The following is a 12,610-nucleotide window of genomic DNA, read 5'->3' as shown; positions in this document are numbered from 1 at the left end:
TCAATGATATATTAATAATTATTGCTATTATAATCGGACTTTATTTATTTTTTTTTAAATGTCACTACGCCAGTGTAGCCACTTATCCCACGTGTACACCAGATTTTTTTATATCGTGCTCATAAAAATCCTTCCGTTGCTGTTGGCACTATTGTTTCGACAGCCTCCTTCACTTCGACGTTTATAGAATCACCTTGCCAGATTATTTTTGTCTTTCAAAAATATGAAAATTGCAAGACAACAAAACCGTTCTGTATGGAGGATGCTCATTCACTTCCTAGTGAGTAGGGCTTACAATACCGGTCAAAATCTTAATACCGGTATTTCGGTATTTTTAATTTATGAAACTCGGATACCGGTATTAATACCAGTATTTCAAAAACAAACGTTTTTCTCAATAAATTTTGATGACAATTAGGCGCAATAAAGTAAGAAAAAATAACAAGCACTATAATTACTTGAATTTATGTTTTAAATAAACTTTTATTGCCATAATAAATATTCTCAAAAAAATCATTAAAATACGGTTATTCTAAAAACAAAAAAATAGATATTGTTACTGCACTACTTGTCCGAATAAAGTGATCTCTTAAGAAACATAAGCAATCAATAGTATGATCGTTTAAAATTAATCTAATTTTGGTACATACAGTATTTGATTAGCGGCAGAAAACGCCCTTTCGGATTCTATTCTAGTACTGAGATAATCATAGACGATCTCAGTCCATATTTTCTAGGCTTTGAACTGTTTTAGCAAAAATAGTTAAAAGTATTTCATTAATTTCCCGACTCAAGTTCATCTTTTAAAATCTCATTGGAGTCAGGCAATTTCTTATTTTGGAAAGAATTTGCGGAACACTGATGTTCTGTTCCATGTTGGTCTTCCGTGGTTGAATTATGTTCATCATTTTCTGAAGGAGAAAGACGTTTTATTAAGCGAAGTATAATTTTCACTATAGTATTTTTACTGAGTCTGGGAGAGAGCAAAGAGTGGGGATAAGGAATAAAGAAGAGAGCAAAGAGTGCAGTTAAGGAATTCTTCACATATATAAATGCAAAGAACAGAAGGGCAAATCAGATTGGATCCTTATGTAATGGACTTGGGATAGTATTAGATAACATAGCTGAAGTTGCAGATGAACTCAACAGTTACTTTGCATCGATATTTACATAAAAAAACCCTTTGTGTTAATGAGATATTATGGAAGTAAAGTTGAAAAAAATGTAATTAATGATGTTGAAATTTCAAATGATTATTTAATGAGAACTTTCGCGCCTACAGGCGAGTAGGCTCCTGTGGTTGATGGCATATACCCTATAATCTTAAAGGAGGCGGCAAGTGAGTGCATTGAACTATTAAGGGTAGTTATGAGAGCATCACTGGATAGGAGAGATTCCGATGATTGGTGTAAATTGGAACATAAAGGCGGTTCTAGGAGTGCAACGGGATATTACCGACCGGCAGTCTAACTTCAGTAGTAGGGAAAATCATGTAGGCAATGATCAAGAGTGGAATTCAGGATCATTTAGATGGAAATGGAATTCTGTAGGATACACGGCATGGTTTTCTAAATGAAAAATCATGGTTAACAAATCTGGTTAGCCATTTTGACAGGTCACTCGTGAGCTGGATTTAGAGAATAATTTCGACATTGTTTATTTGGATTTCAGCAAAGCATTTGACTCAGTTCCACATGAGTGGTTACTTTATAAGTTGGAGCAGGATCGAATCATAGGGAAAATCTTTTGATGGATAGCACGATGGCTTGAGGGCACCAGGCAGAGGGTTATGATAAATGATTAATCCTCAGACTGGGTTAATGTAAGAAGTGCGGTTCCCCCAGGATCAGTATTGGGAACACTGTTGTTTTTGATTATCTTAAAGACGTAGCCCAGTGGTCAGGAGCGAGAGTGCATAGCACGCGTTCCTTGAGTGTACCGGGGTTCAAGCCCGTGACTACTAAATACGATAAATATTTGTATTGACGATTTATTGTAAACTCTACTGACTTGGTTGTCGTGCCGGAGTATAAACTGAAAATTTATTTTATTTATCTATAGTTAGTATGAATCAGAGCTGTGCTACTCAATTTTACTAATTTTACTAATTTATTTATCTATGAAGGGATGGAGGGCACGAGGTTTAAACTTGCAGATGATGTAAAGATCAGTAGACTAGTTAATGATAGCCGCCAAGCAGCGCTTCTTCAGAGTGACCTAGATAGACTTCCGGGATGGTCAGAAAAGTGGCAGCTATGCTTTAATTCAGCAAAATATCAGCAAGGTGTAACCCCAAAATAATATATACACTTGGTGGAGTTGAACTAAAGTCAGTAGTGGAGGAACGGGACTTGGGAGTTACGATACGGTCAGACATGAAGTTGTCCGAGAATTGTGGACAGGTTGCAATGTTGCATGGCGTCCTATCGATGATTTATCGAACATTTGCTAGTAGAGATAATGACGTCATAATCACATAAAGGTAATTTTATAACCTTTATGTAATTAAATTATAAACAATTATTATTTTTAAATTAGTACCAAAAAACCGGTATTTTTTGTATCAATACCGGTATTTCAATACCGGGAAAAAAAATGAGCGGGATCCCGGTATTGTAAGCCCTACTAGTGAGTTTCTGAATGGTTTCTACATTGTGTTGGGTGCGGGTCTATTTTTATTGATAGCATATTAGATTAACTTTGAAAATTTGTGCGTAATTTTGTAAATTGACAGTTTCACTTCTTCATGTGGGCGGCCATCCTCAAGAGTTGTTCTTCCTTCACGGTAGCGATTTGACCATTCGAATACTCGTGGGCGTGAAATACAATGACTTACGTACCCGTTACTGGAGAGAAATGCCCTCCACTGCAAGAAATTGATTAACACTGTATTGTGCTGGTTTGGTCGCCCCCCGTCATTGTGAATACCATATCGTCTCTGGGTGCTGCACATCACTCCTCGCGTATACATGATGGTTAATGCCCCATTAAAGAAACATTACTACCAATCCATAATTTTAAACTATGGCTGTGGATAAGTTAAATTTACATAATCGAAATCTCTTGATATTATGACTCATAGTCATAATATCAAGATCAAATAATCAACTTCATTGTATATGCCCAACTTTCGAAAATTATAATGAAAGATAAATATATAATAAGCATATTAGATAAGGACAGTATAATAGAGAAATAAGCATTAAGGATAATATCTTGTTCTACAGCGTTAGAATTAACCATTGTAAATAATTTTGATTATTTTTACTTTATAAAAAGATCTTTCTACGGAATTATCGGGAACATTCTTAATGAAATGTTTGAAAATATAGGTAATAAGTTTTTGATTCGAAAAGATTTAAAATGCGAATTAGATGAAGCTGTTTGTTTTTGTTTGTTATTTGGTTTTTAGGAGCATTAGCAACTAAGGCCATATTGCTCCGGGAAATGCGGTGGTCATTCCCTGACCTTTCCTCATCCTCCGTATTTGGTGGTGACGGGCTCGAACCCCGGTCTAATCAAGAAGCGTCTGCTACGCACTGCTGCTCCTTCCCACCTGGCTACGGAGGCGCCTTAGATGAAGCGAAAAGAATTTCAAGTCCCTGAGGAAAAAAAGGTTCAAACTCCATCTTCTCCCTCCTCTTGAAACGACATACTGTATTATGTTAAGATCATAAATATTTAGTTGTGGTCCCTCAGCTACTGGAACCTTTTTTATGACATTGTATGCCATCGTAATTCCACCAGGATAGAAATATTATTTCTTGAAATAGCTTATTAATTAACATGGCGATTCGCCTACAGTCAGATTGTAAAACAGCTGTAGAGTGTGCATGCGTACAATGGGTGCTATGTTAGACGTTAAATTTAGGGTTCAAATTCTTTTTGAATAAGCCTCGTGTTGCAAATTTACAGTGATCTGCTAATAAATATGTGTAGAACATCTGTTATTGTGCGATTCGTTGTTTGTTCAAAATCCGGCGATCGCAACTGCCTTTACAAACCAGTGATCACCAGATACTGTAGTGTATCACGGCGAAAAAACTGTTTAAAAATTCGGAACGGAAGTGTCACATATTTAGCGGAGGACAATGTTGGAGAAGCTTTTCAAAGTGGATGATAATCAGTGAATTTAGTAACTGTTTCAGAAGTATACGATCTGTCCTTGATTTTTCATACAAGATCTAAACGGTTTGACCCGCTTTTATAATTGTTCCTTTTTTGGTCGACATCACAGTGCATCTAAATACGAGGCAGTCAATAAGTATTTATCCTCACCTAGAAATATTTGAGTTAGGGTTGAAACTTGGCTGGCAGTTTTATCCTTCTCTGTGTAGCCACCTTCTAGAGCTACACATTCCTCCTCCTTCATCTGGGAATAAGCTCTTTCAAGCCTCTTGAATAGAATTGATTTTTAACCAGAAAACTAATCTTTCACTTCATTAATTATTTCGTCATCAGTCTCAAATCTGCGCCCCCTTAATACTGTCTTCATTTTAGGGAAGAGTTGAGGGTAAGAAGTCGTTAGAATAAGGCGGGTGTTGCAGATTCCCGAAGTCACACCTGATTATAAAGCCTGTTGTGAGAGCAGCCTTGTGAGCAGGAGCATTGTCGGCTAGGAGGCAGGCACCTTTGGATAACTTCCCGCTTCTCTTCAACTTAATAGCCTCTCTTAACTTTCCTAGGAAGTTTCAATAGTAGTCCTCAGTGATGCAGTTGCATTTTATGGAGGTAATAAGTAAGGGTGATACCTTTAGGCTCCCTGCACACAGAGGAATTTTTGTCGTATGTTGCCAACGACTGCAGTACGACAAAACGGTTTTTTTGTTGTTGTGCCTCCCCACACCAACGACTAAATGTTTTCTGATTACCCACATTCGAGATAGATTTCGATGAAGCTGTAATGGTTAGCGCTTTAATCATACGAATGAGGAAGAAAAAGAGAATGCTGGTTTCAGCTACTTTACATCTCATCAAAGGAAAATTCTATACAATGTATAATGAGTTTGCGAGATTATTCTCCCAAGTTTTCTTCGTACTTCAGAATAAGCATTATCAGCTTGATGAATTATTGCATATTTTTAAACAATTTTCTAAAATTATAATTCTTGCAATGTTTTTGAAAATAATGGCTGTCTCTTCTCGACTTCATCTATCAACTTTTCAATACTTTCTTTATTATCCATGTAGATTGAACACTGAAAACGTTGAAGACAGTTAATTTTATAGACTGAAAGAATTTGGAAGGGCTACAGACAATTCTCTTGACGTAATGGTTAGTGCAGTAGTAAGTAGTAGGGGAGGCACTTTGAACCAAACTGACCAGGGGGCGGCCGCTAGGTGGCGCTGCAATCGAAACATTGCCCCCGCCCGCTAGAGGCCGCACCAAACTGACCGGAGCGGTCTTCAACCCCCGCCAGGTGGCGCTGCCATCGAAAAACTTTGAACCGATTTTGTCAGCGGGTGGTCTTCCTCCCTCCCCCACCTTCGTCACCAGGTGGCGCTGCCATCGAAAAACTTTGAACCGCTTTTGTCAGCGGGTGGTCTTCTCCCTCCCTCTTCTCACCCCCGCCGCTAGACGGCGGCACCGTCGCACAATGTTAAAACATGCATGGTGTAACATGTCGTATGACGTCATAATCCTTTGTAGTAATTCAAAGAGAGGGTTTTTTTAAATTTTACTGCTGGTTGGTATATTTTTAAAAGAATTTTAAATGAGAAGACTATTTTAAACTTGTTATTTTTAGGCAATAAATTAATTAGTGCTATTCATGAACAAAATCAATGGTATTATTTGAACATTATTAAAGCAGTTTAACTAATAGTATTTTTTAAAGTATTCATGATCAATATTTTTAACCAATGGTATTTTTTAAAGTATTCATGTACAAATCAATGGTATTTTTTAAGTATTCATGAGCAAATCAAAGGTATTATTTGAATATAATTAAAGTATTCATGAACAATATTTTTAACTAATGGTATTTTTAAGTACTCATAACCAATATTTTAAACAACATGTTATTTTTAGGCAATAAATTAAAGTATTCATGAACAAATCAATGGTATTATTTGAACATAATTAAAGTATTCATGAAGAAATCAATAGTATTTTGCCAGTTGAAAGTGATTTTTAATATAACTTTTAATGAAGACACAGACGTAGCCCAGTGGTCAGGAGCGAGGGTGCATAGCACGCGTTCCTTGAGTGGACCGGGGTTCAAGCCCGTGACTACTAAATACGATAAATATTTGTATTGACGATTTATTGTAAACTCTACTGACTTGGTTGTCGTGCCGGAGTATAAACAGAAAAAAAAATTATAATGAACGAAGTCTTTTATTGAACACTGTTAACAAAATTATTTACAAAGGAATCATTATTCTGATAAAATCTTGACACAGCTCTCTCTTCAATATGCACAAGGGAAACTAATAATAAAAATGAGCACGTGCTTGATCTAACAACATGGATCTCAGTTCAGATAACATTGACTTTACGGCATTGAATATTTGATAAGAATCGAATTGTGAGAAGAGTCCTTTACCTTTCTTTTCCCCGTCGAATTCACGAACAACATCATAAGGATATACAGTCTTTAAATATAATTCATAAATATCTATGAAATTTTCATCCTCGGCGCCGTTCAAGAAAGTATTGGTTTGGAAGAGTAATTGGTGATAGTACAATATCAGGCAGTTCGCTGTGAGGGTATTCACAATATGAGATATGATAAAAACGATACCATTTTGGTGATTCACTTACGTATAACAATGATGCTATTGCACTAACCATTACGTCAAGAGAATTATTTTTTTAATTTTTAACAGCGCAGCACTTTGGAGGGAATGAAGACGGAAAGCAGAGCTGTGTTCAAAGACATTCGAGAGGGAATGAAGAAAAAACAGAGCGAGGGCTCAGGTCAACGATAGTTCTGTTGACTGTGGGCGCACCTGCATTAGCTGTTAGCTCTGTAACTAGCTGTTGTTGTACGACTGTTTTAGTCGCCGAGAATTTGAAACTGGTAGCAACACTTTTGTCCTGTCAAACATGTCAGCCCAATCCCATATAATGTAATGGATTTCATCCCTACGACTAAACAGTCGTATGACAAAAAAAAATCTTCTGTGTGCAGGTAGCCTTAGAATCACACAAGGTCACGTTGTTAGAAGGCTGAAAATGTGACCTTATTGGTAAACAATTGAACCATGGCTTTTTTGGTGCTTGGGGGGGGGGGGTGTTGAAGATGAATTTTTCCATTGTTTGCTCGTCTGTTTTGGTTCTTAGTGATGTACTTACTTTTGTTTCACAGTGATGTACTTAGCATTCATCCTTTGTCACAATTCAGTCAAAAAATTCTCAACATCCTTTATACAGTACAAAGCTTCAATAGTGGCGTGGAATACCTTTTCCTGTGGTGCTTTTAAGGAGGTGTAAACAATCTCGGAACCCATCGGGCTGCCACATGTGCAAGAACTCATGCATTATGGTGTAAAGAGACTCATGGTTAATGTTCACTTCATTTATTGTAAAATTTATAGTCACGCATCTGTCTTCAAGAATCAGCTGTTCTACTTTAGCCATAACGGCAGTGTCTATGGCTGAGATGGGGCTTCCTTCACTTGGGTCATTGTTCATATTGCTTCGCCCACACCTGAATTGTCTTTTCCAATTTTTCGCACTCATTTGATGGATAGTTCTCCTCATATACAACTTCATCACTTCACGGAATTACTTTGCTTCTTTGCCTAGTAAATGCAGAAATTTTATAACGGTTGGACCTCAACCTTCTCCAGCATATAACCTCTCTCTCTCTCTCTATCTATCTGTATTCTTGGCTCTAGTTCAGTAACCGATGGATCTAGAAAAACGAATAAATGTACATTAGCCTATGACACTTAGTAATGAACATACTGTATACATATACTGGTGTTCAAAAAAAGTGCATCACCTGGGAATTTCACATTTATAACCCTTTTACGCGATGGTATGTTACATTAATAACTAGCATCACAAATAGAAATAGAAATTTGACATGCTCCTTAAATAAACAAAAGATATTTATTAATAGTTAAGGCAAAGCTAAGTAATATTTGATAGGTGCTCTCAAAATATTCCAAAATGAGCATTTGCAACCTTTATACAACAGTTTTGTTAAACACGACAATTATGGCTGAAATGTAATCAGAAGCCTTCAATTTGCTTCAGTTTATCATTTTAAATGGAAAACAATATGAAAAGTTTACCAGGCGCAAACTAATATTTAGTTGAACCAGCTCTGGCCCTGATGACAGCAGCACACCTTCGAGGCATTGACAAGATCAATTTCTGAAGATAATCAACTGATAGTTCCTAGTTCCAAACACGAATTATGGCTTCCTGAAGTTCACGAAGGGTCTTTGGTTTAAATAAATAAATAAATTTTCTGTTTATACTCCGGGACAACCAAACGATCAGAGGAGTTTACAAGAAACAGCACCGTATTCAGCAGTCACGGGCTTGAACCCCGGTCACTCAAGGCACGTGTACTTATGCACCCGCGCGCCTTACCACTAGGCTACGGCGGCCTTTATAATGGTTTCTTTCTGGCAACTGCAGATTCCACACGATGCCAACAGTTCTCTATAGCATTCAGGTCCGGTCTGTTTCCTGGCCAGCTAGGAGTTGTAATGGATCATTCTTCCAACCATTTTTTCACCTGTAACAAATGTAAACACATTACTGTCGAACCTGTAATGCAGAAATGATGCTAAAGTAACTACAGAAGTGCCTACTTACACTTTTCGCCCGATGACAAAGAGTAGAATCGTCCTGAAAGATGCAGTTATTTGGCAGGTTGAAATAGTCTCTAATGGTTTGCAGCAATTTGCCTTCCAATATAGCCAGGTATCCACCGTCATTTACGGAACCTTTTATAAACTGCAGGTGACCTACTGCGCGATACGAAATGCACCCCCCATATTGTTGGGCTAGTAGGGAATTTCACTGTAGGCACCATACAGTTTGGATGGTATTCTTCACCATGTCTGTGGCGAATCGTTTGTCTTCCATCAGAGCCATGCAGGTTGAATTTATTCTCATCTGAGAAAATAACTGACTTCCACTGCTCGGGGGTTCATTTGACATGCTCCTAGGCCGCCGTAGCCTAGTGGTCAGGCGCGCGGGTGCATAAGTACACGTGCCTTGAGTTCAAGCCCGTGACTGCTGAATACGGTGCTGTTTCTTGTATTCTGTCTATCTTGTGAACTCCTCTGACCGTTTGGTCGTCCCGGAGTATAAACAGAAAATTTATTTATTTATTTATTCTTAGGACGACGGGCTACAAGTCCATTTTTCAAGAGGCGTCTTCTGACTGTTACTGCATTTGCTACCACTCCTGTATGTTCCTCCCATTCTCTTTTCAGCTCAGACGAAGAAGCTTTGCTGCTTTTAAGGCATAAGCGCTTCAAAACGCGGTCCTGTTTTGGCGTAGAGACTCGTTTGCGTCCGGTTCCTTTTTTCCAATCAACAGAACCAGTATTTTTGGGTTTAGAAAGAAATCTACTCACTGTCGACTGATTACAAGACACTCTATAAGCAATATGACGGGAAGAACATTCTTCCTCACGTAAAGCAACAATAGCACTCTTTCTTCGTGGCGTCAACTGCTCGTAACTCGCCATCCTGACACAAGCAGTCAATGACTGCAACTCTTGTAGAGCGTGCTTATATAGCTGAAAGTAACAGCTGATGCAATATTACGTCATAACCTACACCTGTCAATCTTATCTGATGCAATATTACGTCATAACCTACACCTGTCAATCTTATCTGATGCAATATTACGTCATCACCTACACCTGTCAATCTTATCTGATGCAATATTACGTCATCACCTACACCTATCAATCTTATCTGATGCAATCTGTAAGAAATATTGCTATATACTTACGTTATTCGGACGACAATTACAATTTTAAGGGGTGATGCACTTTCTTTGAACACCAGTGTAATATCAAATCCCTTAACTGAAATATTTCTAGGTGAAAGTAAATATTTATTGACCGTCCCTTGCAAGTGCTTGTAAGTCGTCGAATGTGCATTATATAGTCCTTAGAATGAGACATATTTTTTTAATACATAAATAAATAAACTCTTCAAACGGCTAGCGAAAATGTTTTTGTTTTGAAAAGTGGTCTATTGAACGGTTTTGATTGTTTTTGCCATCATCTGGTTAACTGACTAGAAGAGGGGGAATAGAGCCTTCACATCTTTCTCTCTGTATATGTATTTTAAAAGAACGTTCTTAACCCCTGTACATTATTAAAGGAATTAATACAAACACTTAGTAAAAAGTGTTGTATTAATTTACATATATTCGTGATCTATGATAATGCTTAGATAATGTAATGGTCGTAATTCTCACAGTAGAACAAACTTGCCTTTACAACAAGTTGCTCTGATATTGTACCACTTTCAAACAGATAGGCTGTTATGATAGCCTGTTTCAGGACTAACTGGTCCCTCATCAGATAGCAGGTGGTCTCTAGTAACAGCACGCAGACAAAACGGTTGTAAAGAAGTTTTTCGATGTGCTGCCATGCGGTATACAAAATCAGTTTTCGACGTTTTAATATAGCTAAAACTCCTTGTTTAAAGTAGTGCGATATTAGTGCAACTCATTACAAAGGCAAGTTTGTTCTATATGAGAATTAAGACCATTGCATTGTCCATGCAGTTTAAATCCTTCTGCCCGAAAAGAACAGATGAAAGGGGGAAGATATGCATTATAAATGTTTACAGATGTAATTAAGTTGATTGTGTTTAATATTTATTGAAGTGGCCTCCTCTAAAACTGCGCAACAACTAGGTATAAAATCCGACAACTCTCAATTCCCGAGGGTGCCGAATTTTCTACTGTAGTTATTTTTATGGAGTAATTCGTTAACCACAACCAATTAATTTGGTTGTATTTAATATTTATTGAAATGGGCTCCTCTAAAACTGCGCAACCACTAGGTATGCCTCTCTAACATCTAGCACCTCTCAATCCCCGAGAGTGCGGATTTTAAAGAGTTCGGTTTGATTTTGTCATGTAATTTTAACTCTACGGAGTTAGCTATTTCGAAGGCAATGAGAATTTCAGTTAAAAATTAAGTTGGTCGCGAGGGTAATTCATTGGTTCATTCTAGGGAAGGGGGGGAGGAGATTCTGTAATTGGCAGATGGGATTAGCTCTTCTTTGCCAATCGGGGATTAAAATACTAATCCGAAAGCAATTGGTTTTGATATTGTATAATAGATTTTGTGATATCACGTGGATATTCGAACACAAGACATAACTCGGTACTTTCACTGTCTTCTCGCTGCAGTAACTTCATGAAATGTATAAAACCTGGACAACATAAAAGATATTCACTCAGCTTAAACTGCTGAAGAATCCAAGATACAACGAGGAGGTAATTCATCGAAAAAAATTCCCCAAATCATCGTCCATTATTCGCCATTTATTGTTCCGATTCAAACGTTGGCCAAGAAACAACCGCAGCCGTTTACTGCAGAATAATAATTGCTTTCTAAAAGATTCGTTATAGACGAAACAGTTGCGCCCTTTTAGCCTTCCACCTCGCGGAATAAACATTAGGACTCTCCCGCTTCGTCACACTTTGACGGACAGCTGGCCGAACAAAGCATCTCTATTCTATCCCTCTGTTCCGACACCGAGAAATTTAAACCGTGTGTATACTGTGCTTTTCTTCGTTGATAAAGGCGCCTGCTAATCTCCCTTTGTGTCGGGGAGAGTTATTTCAATTTAAACGTCGAACACATACCGTAGGATAGAACAGAATAAAGACGTCAGCACCCCGTATCAATTCCCCAATACATGTTAGCTTAATCCCTCGGGAGATTAAAACGTACGGCAAGACAGCGGATTAAATCGTACGCTCTGGAACAGTGTCCTATAGTTGTAGACAGGGGATATAAATGAGGTAGGAGGGACAGAGAACGCTTGTTTGGAGAACTGAATAAACACATTCAAACAAGTGTACACAAACGTAGTAGTTGAAGTTAGAGTCAACAAACCGAATTCTACACATAGTTTGGAAAAGCTTTTCAATTAATGGGAAAATAAAGGGTTCATTTATAAGGAACTATCGTTGAAACCGAATGAAGTCCCAGTAGTTTCGCAATACTTTGTGTAATACTCGCCAAATTATTTTATGAATAATTTGTAATAATTATTAATAAAATCTAAATTTCTGCGGTCTCACCAATAAGAAATCACTCTTGAGGGGGGGGGGGGGAATTCCTCTCTACTTTGTGATTATGTTCTTTGTTCTGGAAGTAATTCATGGTTCTAAGCCGTTTCTATTCAAGCCAAAACTAAATTAGCAGACTAAAGCCTTCAGCGAGTGCCGAGGACTTCAGAAGTAATATATTTTATGTTTATGCTTCAATGAGAAAACCTGGGTTAGAAGAGCTTACAATTAGTTATTTTTTGTCCACAATATTATCATGAATCGTATTATGTCACGTGAGCTTCAACCATAGTCAGCTCTAACGCGTGTACTACTTCGCGTACTATTGCACTCTAACTTAACCACTTGGCTGCGTCAGGGCTAAATGGCAA

Source organism: Mastigoproctus giganteus, chromosome 5 (assembly GCF_048544385.1).
Source record: "Mastigoproctus giganteus isolate SK-2022 chromosome 5, ASM4854438v1, whole genome shotgun sequence".
In the NCBI taxonomy this organism is placed as follows: domain Eukaryota; kingdom Metazoa; phylum Arthropoda; class Arachnida; order Uropygi; family Thelyphonidae; genus Mastigoproctus; species Mastigoproctus giganteus.
This window is presented reverse-complemented; position numbering follows the sequence as displayed.